Source organism: Sminthopsis crassicaudata, chromosome 3 (assembly GCF_048593235.1).
Source record: "Sminthopsis crassicaudata isolate SCR6 chromosome 3, ASM4859323v1, whole genome shotgun sequence".
In the NCBI taxonomy this organism is placed as follows: Eukaryota; Metazoa; Chordata; class Mammalia; order Dasyuromorphia; family Dasyuridae; genus Sminthopsis; species Sminthopsis crassicaudata.
The window spans coordinates 77,351,470-77,364,811 of NC_133619.1; the positions used below are offsets into that span (position 1 = coordinate 77,351,470).

Below are 13,342 nucleotides of genomic sequence, written 5' to 3' on the forward strand. Positions count from 1 at the left end.
TACTTTTGATTTCCTTACAACCTTGTCCTATTACAAATTATTTCTTAAAAACCCAAACCCTGAGCTCTCTGTTCCTGTGTGGGAGCAGAGGAATTCATACAATTATGCTGAATGAGTCCAAAACAAATTTATCTAGTCATAATCGCATCTTTTTTGCTGCAAGATCATCCTTAAATTCTTCTCTTTCACATTCTTCATATGGGCTATTCCAAAGTTTTTCTCAAGTCTTTTATGTCCTTGCAACCTCAGATGTTAGCAGATCTAACTTCATTCTTTTTTGAGAGTATTAAGATTACTCATTGTGAACTTCTTTTACTCTAGATCCTCACCATCCCCAATTCTGTCCCACTCCAGTCCATTTTCAGACAGAGGTGATTCTTCTTGCTAAACTTATCCTTTACTAGCACTCTTAATCCTATTGGTTATAATTCAGAAGCTTTTCAACTTCCAGGAGTTGAAAATCACTGATCTAGACTATTGCCTCCATCTCTTCCCCTTCCATTCACTCTTCAACCTTCTGTAATTTGACTGACTGAAACACTTAACTGAAATGACTTTTCCCACGGTCACCAGTGACCTCATAAATGAAAATTCTCGTGGCCATTTTACAATTAACCTATCAGACCCTGCTTCAGTTTTTGGCATTAATTACTTATTAGATATGATCCCTTCCCTTAGCTTCCATGACACTGTTTTCTCCTGATTCTTCTATTTTCTGTTGTTTTCAGTATACCTTACTGAATCATCATTCTCCTAATCATTAAGCAGGTGATCTCCCAAAATTCTTAAACTCCCTAACACTCTTTTCTCCAGCATAATGTCTTCATCATTTAAAAAATGTGTTGATTGATTAGTGATCTCACCATCTCCCTTGGCTTCAATTTTAATTTCTAAAACTGCTCTCTTTAATATTCAACTACAGATGACTCCCAAATTTATATACCTAGTCTTAATCTTCCTTCTAAAGTCCAGTCCCTAATTGCTATCTGCTTTTTGGACAATTCCACAGGTATCTTATCTCTGCAAGCCTCTCTACTTCTAATGTAGGTCCTTATAGACTCATATGTGCAAAAATGTTTATGGCAGCTCTTTTTGTAGTGGCTAAAAACTGAATGAATGCCCATCAGTTGGAGAATGACTGAATAAATTGTGGTATATGAATGTTATAGAATATTATTGTTCTGTAAGAAATGACCAGCAGGATGATTTCAGAAAGGCCTGGTACAGATATGTGAACTGATGCTGATTGAAGTGAGCAGAACCAGGAGATCATTATACATGGCAACAAGATTATATGATGATCAATTCTAATCCTTCAACAATGAGATAATTCAAACCAGTTCCAATTGTTTAGTGATGAAGAAAGCCATATAAACCCAGAGAGAGGACTGTGGGAACTGAGTGTGGACTACAACATAGCATTTTCATGCTTTCTGTTGATGTTTGCTTACATTTTGTTTTCCTTCTCAGGTTTTTTTCTTTCTAGATCCAATTTTTCTTGTGCAGCAAGAAAACTATTAAAATGTATACATGTATTGCATCTAACATATATTTTAACATATTTGACATATATTGGACTACCTGCCATCTAGGAGGAGGTGGGGGGAAGGAGGGAAAAACAGAACAGAAAGTTTTGCAGGGGCAGCTAGGTGGTGCAGTGGATAGGGCACCAGCTCTGATGTCAAGAGGATCTGATTTCAAATTTGACTTCAGATACTTAACACTTCCTAGCTGTGTGATCCTGAGCAAGTTACTTAACCCCAATTGCCTCACCAAAAAAAAAAAAAAAAAAAAAAAAGTTTTTCAAGGGTCAATGATGAAAAATTATCCATGCATATGTTTTGTAAATAAAAGCTTTAATTTAAAAAATTAATAATTTAGGCCCTTAAAACATCTTACTTGGACTATTGGCATATTATAGATAACAGCCTTCCTGCTTTCTGTCTCTATTTAATTTATCTTCCACATAACTGCTAAATGGATATTTCCCAAATACAAGAGAAACCATATCATTCTATAAAAAATCTCAAGTGTTTTCCCTATTGCCTCCAAGATAAGTAAGAAACACTATGCTTGACATTTAAAAATTTTCATAGTCTGGATCTCACCTAATATTGCAGTCTTTCTGCATTATTTCCCTCCAGACAAATTCCATTCAAGTGAAACCAGTCTACTAACTATTTCTTGTGCTAAAAATCTCATTTCCTACCTCTTTGGTTTTGCACAATAAGTTTTTCATCCCTTTTACTTCCTCACAATAAGCATCTCTTAGAAGAGGCTGAAAAATCAGTGCCCAGATAATGACTGATCTTGTGAACCAAACCTTTCCTTAGGCTCTCTCCCTCCAGTATTGACTCTATATCAACCTTTGTGTTTACTTATTGTCTTTATTATGTCCCCAAGTAGAATATCCGATTTTCTCTTTTGTCCCCAGTGCCTAAAGCCATAAATGTTTGTTAAATTGATTTGAATATGCAATAAGAAGAAGTTAGCCTGTTCTCCTTGGTGTATTTACTTTTTACATCATTTTTGTTTCTGAAATGTATCTTTACTCATCATTCATCTGGTTTCTTATATGAATGATTTTTTTCAAAAGAGGTTAAGCAAACTATCCAACATAAAAACCATGTTTGATAGTAGTGGTGATAATAATAAGTAACATTTAGTGCTATATAGCAGCCAGTATACTAAGGGATTTACAATTATTATCTCATTGGATCCTAACAACAATTTTGGAATATAGACATATTATCATCCTCATTCCATAGAGAAAGATAATAAGACTAACAGATATTAAATGATTTGCTGTGGGTCATATAGTTAGTGAATAAGGCTGACTTGAATTCAGGTTTTCCTGACTCTAGACCTAGTGCTTTATTGACAGTACTACCTACGTGTGTGTGTGTGTGTGTGTGTGTATACATGCAATGGAGGGGCAGAGATTGATATTTTCAACTCTTCTCTGTGATGAAGTTTGGTCATTATCATTACAGCATTTTGTTTTGTGATATATAAAAAGTCCAAGAGACATGGGTTAGTTATTTGGCTATCTCACAGGAACCAATGATAGATGATGGTGGCCTATTGATGCTTATATCCCTCTAGAAAAGTAGATGTTCCCCACAGACAGCAATCAACCCTAATCAGTTAGCAATTAGGACATATAAAATAATGCAAATCATCAGCATTTCTATTTATTACTGACAAAGCCCATCAGAAAGAGATAGAAAAATAAATTCCATTTAAAATTACTGGAAACATAATAAAATACTTGGAGATCTATCTGCCAAGACAAACCCAAGAACTATATGAACACAAAACACTTCTCACACAAATAAAATCAGATCTAAACAACTGGAAAAATATCAATTGTTCATGGCTAGGTAGAGCTAGCATAATAAAAATGTTAATTCTGACTAAATTGGTCTATTTGTTCAGTTCTATACTAAACTACCAAAAAATTATTTCACAGAACTAAAGAAAATAATAACAAAATTCATCTGGAAGAAACAAAGGCCAAGAATATCAAGGGAATTAATGAAAAAAAAGAAAAAAAGTACAAAGAATGATGGCTTAGCAGTACCAAACCTAAAATTATATTATAAAGCAGCAGTAATCAAAACCGTTTGGTAATGGCTAAGAAATAGAGTGGTAGATCAGTGGAATAGATTAGATACACACAACACAATAATCAAAGCCTATAACAATCTAGTATTTGATAACTCCCCAACTCCAGCTTCTGGAATAAGAACTCACTATTTGACAAAAATTGCTGGGAAAACTGAAAAATATGTCAGAAACTTGGCATAGGCCTACATCTCACACCTTATACCAAAATATGGTCAAAATGGATACATGATTTGGGTATAAATGAGGATAACATATACATATTAGCAGAACAAGGTATAATTTACCTATCAGATCTTTGGAGAAGGGAGGAATTTATGATCAAAGAAAAACTTGAGAATATTATGAAAAGCAAAATGGACAACTTTGGTTATGTCAAATTTAAAAATTTTTGCACAAACAAAATCAAGAGAAACAAGATCAAAAGGGAAGTACAAAGCTGGAAAAAATCTTTATAGCCAGCATTTCTGAGAAAAGTCTCATTTCTAAAATATATATAAAGAACTGTGTCAAATTTATAAGAATACAAGTCATTCCCCAATTGATAAATGGTCAAAGGACATCAAGAGAGAATTTTCAGATGATGGAATTAAAGCCATTTATAGTTATATGAACAAATGCTCTAAATCACTATTGATTAGGAAAATGCAAATTACAACTCTGAGGTCCCACCTCACATCTCTCAGACTGGCTAACAGGAAAAGATAATAATGAATGTTAGAGGGGATATGGGAAAAATGGGACACTGATACATTGTTGGTGAGGTTGTGAAATCTAGAGCAATCTAGAACTATTCCCAAAGGGCTATAAAACTGTGCATACTTTTTGACCCAGCAGTGCCATTATTGATCTGTATCCCAAAGAAATCATAAAAAAGGGAAAAGGACCCACATGTGCAAAAATGTTTGTAGCAATTCTTTTTGTGGTAGCAAACAATTAGAAAAGGAGTGAATGCCTGTCAATTAGAAAATGATTGAACAAGTTGTAGTACATGAAAGTAATAGAATATTATTGTTCTATTAAAAAATGATAAACACTCTGATTATAGAAAGGCCTGGAAAGATGTTCATGAACTGATGCTGAGTGAAACAAGCAAAACCAGGAATACATTGTACACAATAACAGGAAGAATGTGCGATGATCAACTATGAAAGGCTTGTTTCTTCTCAGTAGTTCAATGATCCAAAGCAATTTCAATAGACTTTGGACAGAAAATGCCACCTAAAGAAAAAGAACTAAGGAGACTGAATGCAAATCAGTACATGTTATGTTCACTTCTTTTTTCTATTTTTTAAAATCTCTCCCATGGTTTTTCCCTTTTGCTCTGATTTTTCTCTCCCAACATAATTCATAAAACAATGTATATTAAAAAGAAATTTACTATAATATTATATATATATTTTTTTTTAAATACAAAGAAATATTATAATGAGAGATGGACATCTTCTAATAAGGAGCTGAGGACATAACTTTGATTATATCACACTACCCTTTTCTCATCTATAAAATTAGAATTATAATAGCACCTATCTCCCAAGGTTGATAGAAGAATCAAATGAGATAATATTGGTAAAAAGTACCTAGCAAAGGGGCAGATAGGTAGTATAGTGAGTAGAGTACCAGCCCTGAAGTCAGGAGGACCTGAGTTCATATTTGATCTCAGACACTTAACACTTCCTGGCTGTGTGACATTGGGCAAGTCACTTAATCCTAATCGCCTCAGCAAAAAAAAAAAAAAAAAAAAAAAAGTACTAGCATAGCACCCCGCACATAGTAGGCATTATAAAAATAAAATCTTTATTACTTTCTCTTCCCCTTTCTTCCTCTCATGGATGGCTACAAAACTTTAGAAGAGAATTTAAGCTGCGGTAAAACAACTTCCTTAATTTTCTATCTACGTGCTTATAACACATTTTTTAATAGGAAAGAAATTTTCTGTACCTCTTCTGGGTTTCAACAACAATGAAAGTGTTCTCTGTATTAGATAATATATTATGAATCAAATGTTTTTTTCTAGGATTAAAAAAAGAGAATGGAAAATAATGGAAGAATAAATGAATACAAATTTGAAATAGAGATTATTTTGGGATTGTACACACTTCCAAGTCATCAGAGCTTTTTTCCAGCTTTTTTTTCTCTTCTGGGGTAGGGTAACGTTCATCGCCTATCTTGTTCTAAGAAAGAAAGGACCTCCTTCGCTGCCATGGGAGACCACTCTGCTCTCTGGGAAGAGAGTGAAATAAGAACAATGGGATAAGACTTCATTCCTTTCGTTTCAGATCCCAAAGGCAAATACATTTATACAGTATTTTGTTGAGTTCATGATTAATTCAGTATAGGAATTTTTTACTGCTTTAGATTTGACCTGTTCATCATTGTCAGATGGAATTTAATTCAATTTGTTGTACCAGTGACTATGCTAGAAGTGAAATCAAAATTCCTTTTGGGGATATATACATTCTTGTTCATCACACATTTTTTTAATGATGGAAATCCCTTAGGGAAAAGGGCTTAGATTTATTTTTTTTTTTTGAGGAAGGAATTTCATATATATAAAAAAATATATATATATATAAAAGCACCTAACTATGAAGAAATTATCTTAATCAGTTTGGACCCAGTCATTGTTCTACAACTAATAATATTAGGAGTTACCTGAGACACTTATAGGTTAAGTCATTTGCCCAGGGTTACACACCAATATGTGTTAAAAGAACAGCTGGACCCAGGTCTTTCTTAAACCAAGACCAGCCACAGCATTCTGCCTTCAAAGTTCAATGAATGATTAAGCAATGTTAACTAACATGAACAAAAATCTTAGTCTGTGTCAGGCACAAAGATAAAACTACAATATCTAAATTTTTTTTGGTTTGACTAGTTACATATATACTTGGTAAAAGTTGAAGAAACATTGAAGATCTAGAATTTACAGATTTACAGGTTAAAGTTTACAGATGAGGACAATGAAGACCAAAAAGATGAAGTGATTTTTTTTTTCAAGGTTATAAAATGAGGGAAAGAGTTAAAAAACAAAACAAAACAAACAACAAAAAAAACTTGGCTCCGAGTCCTGGGTTAATGAGCTCCTAAACCATCATAACCCTTTTTAGTGTATTGCTTGTACTTTACAAAATCAGAGGAGCCCAGATAGAGGAGAAAACAAACGTTAGCAAGTCATTATAGAGGGAGGGATAGATAGAAGAAGATGTATATCTTTCATTCAGGTCTTGGGGTTAAGGCTTAATTTATCTTGAATTAACTATGTATGTGACATGTGTCTTTTACCCATATTCATTGTTCACTTTACCCTGTTTTTTCCTCATTGTTCTTCTTTATATAACTTGCCAGTTTCTAAGAAACAGGACACATTTTTCATGCACTGGTTTTTGAATGATCTGCTTCAGGTCTGTTTATTATACCTTCCCACATATCATTCTTGAGCTTGTGTGAATATTAAAGAATTATATTCTAGCTCACTTTCCAATTTTAAATTTCTTCCAATTTAAAAAAAAATTGTATATTGAATCTTAAAAGTGTTAAATAGTTGCCTGTGACTTTCCATTGCACAAATACAGTGCTTCATAATAACCTGGAATTGTATACATTTACAAGTTTAAATATGGAAAAATTCTTACTTTTTAAAAAGTGGGCATTGACACCAGTATTTCCTTAAAAAGAAGGTTTAAGAACAGGTATGTTTAGTGTAGGGACTGACATGTTGCCAAGGTGATTGGAGTTAAATGACTTATCTATGGTCACACAGCTAGTATTGTGTCTGAGGCTGGATTTGAACTCAGATACTCCTGACTTTAGGATTGATAAACTATCTACTTCACCATCTAGCTGACCCCAGAAGATACTTTCAATTATTTAAATGACATACTTGTGTCTTAAATATCCATGTTTTATTTCCTATGAAATTTTTTAAAGCAGGATTATTTCTTTCATTTATTCCTCGTGATATAAATTAATAATGTGCAAGGAAAGTATAACAATTGGTGAAGGTGAGGGCAAGGAAAGAGGAAATAGAAGACCATTTAAAAAGTTCAAAAGACAGCAGAAATCTTTGATAGATAAGCCATTGAAAAGATCATTAGGGGCTTTATTGTTTCTAACCACATAGTGATATTACTTCTAATACTTCTATAGTTCAGTCCAACTGTTTAAATTTTATACCCTGCAAGTACCATGTTCTCAAATGTTAATATCTTTATGCTATTAATTCCAATTATTTTGCCTGAGCCTGTATTGAGTAGAGCAAGCAACCTGCTTACCCTGGGGATGGGAGTTTTTCCAGGGCACCAGGACACCAATTAATATGCTAGAAGAGACAATTTTCTAAGTAGGACCCTGCTGTCCTGAAAGAACATATTCCCTTTCCCTTGGGAGCCATACTTCCAGAAAGTAGAATTTGCATAGCTTTTGACTCAGCACACAATGTGATACAGTACTTAGGTAAAAACTTATTAAATATGGTATCTATTATACAGAAAAGAATATGATGTTAAAAGTCCAAAGGAATCATTTTTCTTAACTCTTTTTCTTCATGCTCATTAATAAAGGGGGGGGAGGGCGAGGAGGAAGGTGCTAGAGTCAGAGATTCCACGGATCCAAAATGTTTTATGGATGAGGATGTTAGAAAAATATCTTGCCTTCCAAAATGGCTGTCATATAGTGGTCCTATTGTCTATAACATTAAATCCATCATGTTATATCTTCCATTAGATTGTAAGCTTCTTGAGGACAGGAAATGTCTTTGCCTCTTTTTGCCACTTGATACAGTGCCTGGAATGTAGTGGGTACTTGGTGTTTTTTGGTTGCTTAACATGATATTAGGTAATCATATTCTTATTTCACATATTTAATGTATGATAGAAATGGCCCTTGCTATTATTCATTGACAACTGTACTCTTGTATACCATTTGTATATGTGAATATACTGTATGTTTTCATATTTCGTGCTGGAAAACAAATGTTGTATCAGCCACTTCTCTTATGGAAAAAATCATTAGTCTTTATTATTGCTATTAATTTTATTTTAACATCTTAATTTTATATAATTTTACTTAATAAGGAATATATATTAGGGTCTATAGAATTCTCTATTTCATGGGCTAAAACTAAATTCTTATAAACCTATAGAAAAGCCTTGTGAATAGGTTTGGCAATTATGTTGGTTTTCACTTAGCACTGAGCTAGGAGCTGGGCAAAGCTCGTTGCTAGATTGGTCTCATTCTCACACTCCATACCTCTCACTTTCACAAGCCACTGCAGACTAGGGCCTCAGATTTCAGGTATCTTGCATGCAGAAGTAAAGCCTCTAACCCTAGGCCCTAGCTATGAGGACTCATGTCTCAAATACCAGACCTTTTGCTACTGGGATTTCATCTATAAAAAGAACTGCTAACATGAGTCAGAATACTAACAGTATCCTATTGTTAACAAATTTTCCATTATCATAAGTTTTAAAATTTCCCCAATTATTCTGAATTTAAATTTTTTTTTTTTTTTTTTACTAGCCCTTATGTCAGAAACAGCAACACTGTGGAGCTTAGAATAATATAGTTTGGTTCATAATGTTCTGGCTGTTTATCATGTGTAAAAAGGAAAACTGACATATTAATCTCATCTCTTTATCTATTGAGAACATAGTTTTTTGGTTATTATTGTTTTTTTGTTGCTGCTGTTGTAATCCATGATCTAGTTTATTGATAAATTTAATATATATTTTCATCTTCATCAATACTGGAAGGTGCTATTTTTCCAGTTCATGCTCTAGGATTTGGATGCTTAACAAAAATGTCAGTAGATTAGTAGAATTGGAATATAAAAAATAAAAGGGATGTAGAGTCCTTGACCAAATTTTTTTCTGTCAAACTATTCAAAAGTTACAAATATAACAAACTCATTTGGTTACAGAAATTCTTTTCCAGACAACTAATGGGAAATAACATTGATTACATAAAAACATATGAATATCTTAATGTTATTAACTTTGTTGTTAAGTTGCCAAAAGCATCATCATTATGATACTTCTGAGTCCTATCTTATACATCTTAATTTTACCCACAGTGCTAATTACCATGATACCTTCCGAGACTACTAGAAGGGCTATGACTCATTTGTGTCTAAGAGAGAAAAGGCTGTCACAGAGTGTCCAATTTGTTTTATTTGGCTCTGTCCATGTCATTATCAGGAGCAGTTTAAACAAACAGTTATAACTCAGTAGCATGAGAATTCAATTCATAGGAAGACTAATAATGTATTTTGGAAAATTACAACTAGCTTGCCATGTTTACTATAATTGGAAGTAATTGGTGCTTTGGATACAAAGATGATCAAGGGAAAGAAAGAAAGAGAAATGTGGGGAGGAATTAAGCAACACAAACACTTCTGAAAAAAACAAAACAAAATCAATATACTTGCTACAGCAGTAGCTTTGTCTTTATGCACAAATGATAATATGTATATATGGATAAATATGTAATGTTTAAAAAAGTCTGTAGCTATGATATTCAAAGGAAAAGTGACAATGGGCATTACATAAATGTCTGAAGAAGATTCCAGTTGAGCTTTAATCACTTGAATTGACAATTCTAATATCCCAAATATTGGATAATTTTGTATCCAATTCATATAGTCACTGTATATCATATATTCAAATAGCATTAAGTTGGACTTCCAAGTCTTTGAATGAATACTTCTTTAGAATATAGTTTATATATTAGTTCTTAAAAATAATTTTTATTGAAATTTTGTTTTTATATTAACATGTTTCATTGTTTCCCTTCCTTTCCTCCTCCCCAGAGTCAGCCCATATAACAAAATATTAAAGAAAAAAAGGAAAAAAAAAAAAGAAAAAAATTAGTGAAATCAATACATTGAAAAAAAATCTGAAAACATATTCTATATTTCATATCCAAGGACCTCTCACCTCTGTAAAGAAGGCTTCTCATGCTTATTTTTTAAATTTTGAAACAGTATTTTTTTCAGTTGTTTTGTGGTTAATTGTTTTTTCCATTTCTATAGTGGCAAGTCTCTTTCACCATCCTAGTCCCTGTTAACCTGATGCTTTACTTAGAAAATCCTAGCTAATCAGTAGCAACAACAATGACAAAAATTAAGATAATAATTTTAGTGAAGTTTCAGACAAAAAAAATAAACCCACAAATATCAATATTGTTTCCACATATTAGCAATAATATCCAAAAAGTAATAATAATAGATAGGAAAATCCCATTTAAAATAACTGCAAATTTGCACAAAATATTTCAGAACCAATTTAGCAAAGCATACTTAATACCTTCAGAAATAGTCCTTTAAAAAAAAAAAAAAAGATAGTTTAAATAGCTGGAAAATATTTAGTGCTCATGGCTGGGCCTTTCCAATGTGATAAAAATTGAAATAATAACAAAATTAATTCTCAGATTTAATGATTTGCTAATCAAACTACCAAAAAGATCATAGGGCTAGATAAAATTGTAACATTCTTTTGGAAGAAAAAAGATATCAAAACTTGAAAATACAAATTCCCTAGAAAATAACTCTGTATTTGATAAGAACTGCTAGGAAAACTGGGAAACAATGTGGCAGAAATCAGGCTTAGATCAACTCCTTACACTATTTCACAACAAATTAAAATGTATATGCAAGCTGAATATTAACAATCTTAGTATTTCTTAAATGTTTTATTTCTATATTAACATTTTTCATTGTTTCCTTTCCTTTTCCCCTCCCCAGAGTCAGCCCATAATAGAATATTTAAAGAAAAAAAAGAAAAAGCAAAAAAAATTTAGTACTGAAAAAAAAATCTGAAAACATATTTCATGTGTGTTTGTGTGTATAGAAATAGATAAAAATATACAACCAACAGAATTATTTAAGACCAAAAGTCATTTCCACAAATATATGGTTCTCAAAAAATAACAAATGAAAACTATTAACAACCATAAAAGAGGAAGCTAGGTGGCGCAGAGGATAAAGCATTCACCCTGGAGTCAGAAGGAGTTGAAATCTGTCCTCAAAAACTTATTGTGTGACCCTAGGCAAGTCACTTAACTCTGCCTACACACACACACAGACAAAAAGAGAGAGAAAGAGAGAGAGAGAGAGAGAAAGAGAGAGAGAAATAGAAGAATGCTCCCAGTTATTAAGCATAAGGAAAATGATATAAAAATTCTAAAGTTTTATTTCATACCTAATTTAGAAAAATAGTTACTAATGGAGGTGTTATGGAAAGAAAGACCTACTAATGCATTATTGGTGGAGCTGTAAATTAGTATACCATTAGAGAAAGCAACTCTTTGACTGTGAGATCATTTGAGTATAGGCCCCAGAGAGGTCAATGACTAAAAGAAAGGCTCTATAACACATAAAAATATTTATAGCAATATTTTTTGTAGTAAGAAAAACTGAATACAGAATAAATTCCATTGAATGGAAAATGTTTAAACAAATTATAGCAATATGAATGTCATGGAATATTAATTACTCTACTGTTAAGAAATAATGGATATAACATATAGAGAACCATGTAAAGACTTACATGAACTGATGTAAACTGAACTAGTTTGAAGAAAATAATATATACAATGACATCATGTAAATGGAAAGCAACTGCAGATTAATATTGTGAAATCATAAAGAATAAACTTGACCTCAATGAAGAGATATGAAAAGACAATTCTCCCTGCTTCTTTGTAGATGTGGGAGAATTCATGATTATGGAACACTGTATATAACATTAGATTTTTAAAAGATATTGGAGTTACTGGTTTTTTTTCTTCCCCGTTTTCTTTTTTAAAAATCTTTATCATAATGGATAGATAGGTTTGCAATAAGGAAGGAAGGAGAAAAAAAACCTAGGTGAAATAAAAACAAAGTATATAAATAAAACTTTATTTTAAAAAAAGAATTCTAAGACTCTTGAATTCAAACATTTTTTAGAACAGAATTAGTTTAAATGAGGAAGCTAAATGGCATAATGGACCTGGAATCACAAAGATAAAAGTTCAAGTCTGCCCTCAAGACACTTACCACCTGTGTGATCCTGAGCATGTTACTTCACCTCATTTGCCTCAGTTTCTTCATCTGTAAAATAAGTTGGAGAAAGAAAAGGCAAACCACTCTAATATTTTTGCCAAGAAAACGCCAAATGAAATCACAAAGAGTTGGAAGTGACTGAAATGACTTAACGATGATAGTTTAAATGATGATGGAAAAATCACTTATTAGTGCCTCATTTTTTTGCCCCTGCTACTAAGAAAAGGCTATTAAATTGAGCTTAGATAAAATCTAGAATTAAATGTTAGTAATAATCATCTAAAATTTCAACCTAAGTATTTTCATTGATTTTCAAGATGGCATAATTTGCTGAGATTTGACACACTTCAAAGGATTTACTTACTAATAAGCCTTGACATTTTGATACATAAATTATATGTTAATGAAAATAATTGTTATGTACCAGTGTACTCAACTTGATAATACTATTTGAATACTTTGATTTGCTAAGGAGGGGTGACTTTGTAGGGGGATCATTTAAAAATCAAATTACATTTTACTTTGAAATATGAAAATTATATGTAAAACTTTATATACTGAAAATCTCAAATAGCACCAAGAATATTTCCTCAAATTTTCCTGGATGCAAGCAAAAAAAAAAAAAAAAAAAAGACAGATCCCTCAGAACTTTAATAATATTAGTCCACGAGC

At 32.2% G+C, this 13,342-nt stretch overlaps 1 long non-coding RNA gene across 2 annotated transcripts in view; it reads right to left on the reverse strand.

Annotated features, from left to right (window-relative positions):
• Window positions 1–13,342, reverse strand: part of LOC141560553 (uncharacterized) — a 49,482-nt gene that overhangs the window by 17,691 nt on the left and 18,449 nt on the right. For both annotated transcript variants that reach the window (XR_012487744.1, XR_012487743.1), the window contains exon 2: window positions 12,665–12,718. This is a non-coding gene — a long non-coding RNA (uncharacterized LOC141560553). The remainder of the gene's footprint in view (window positions 1–12,664; window positions 12,719–13,342) is intronic.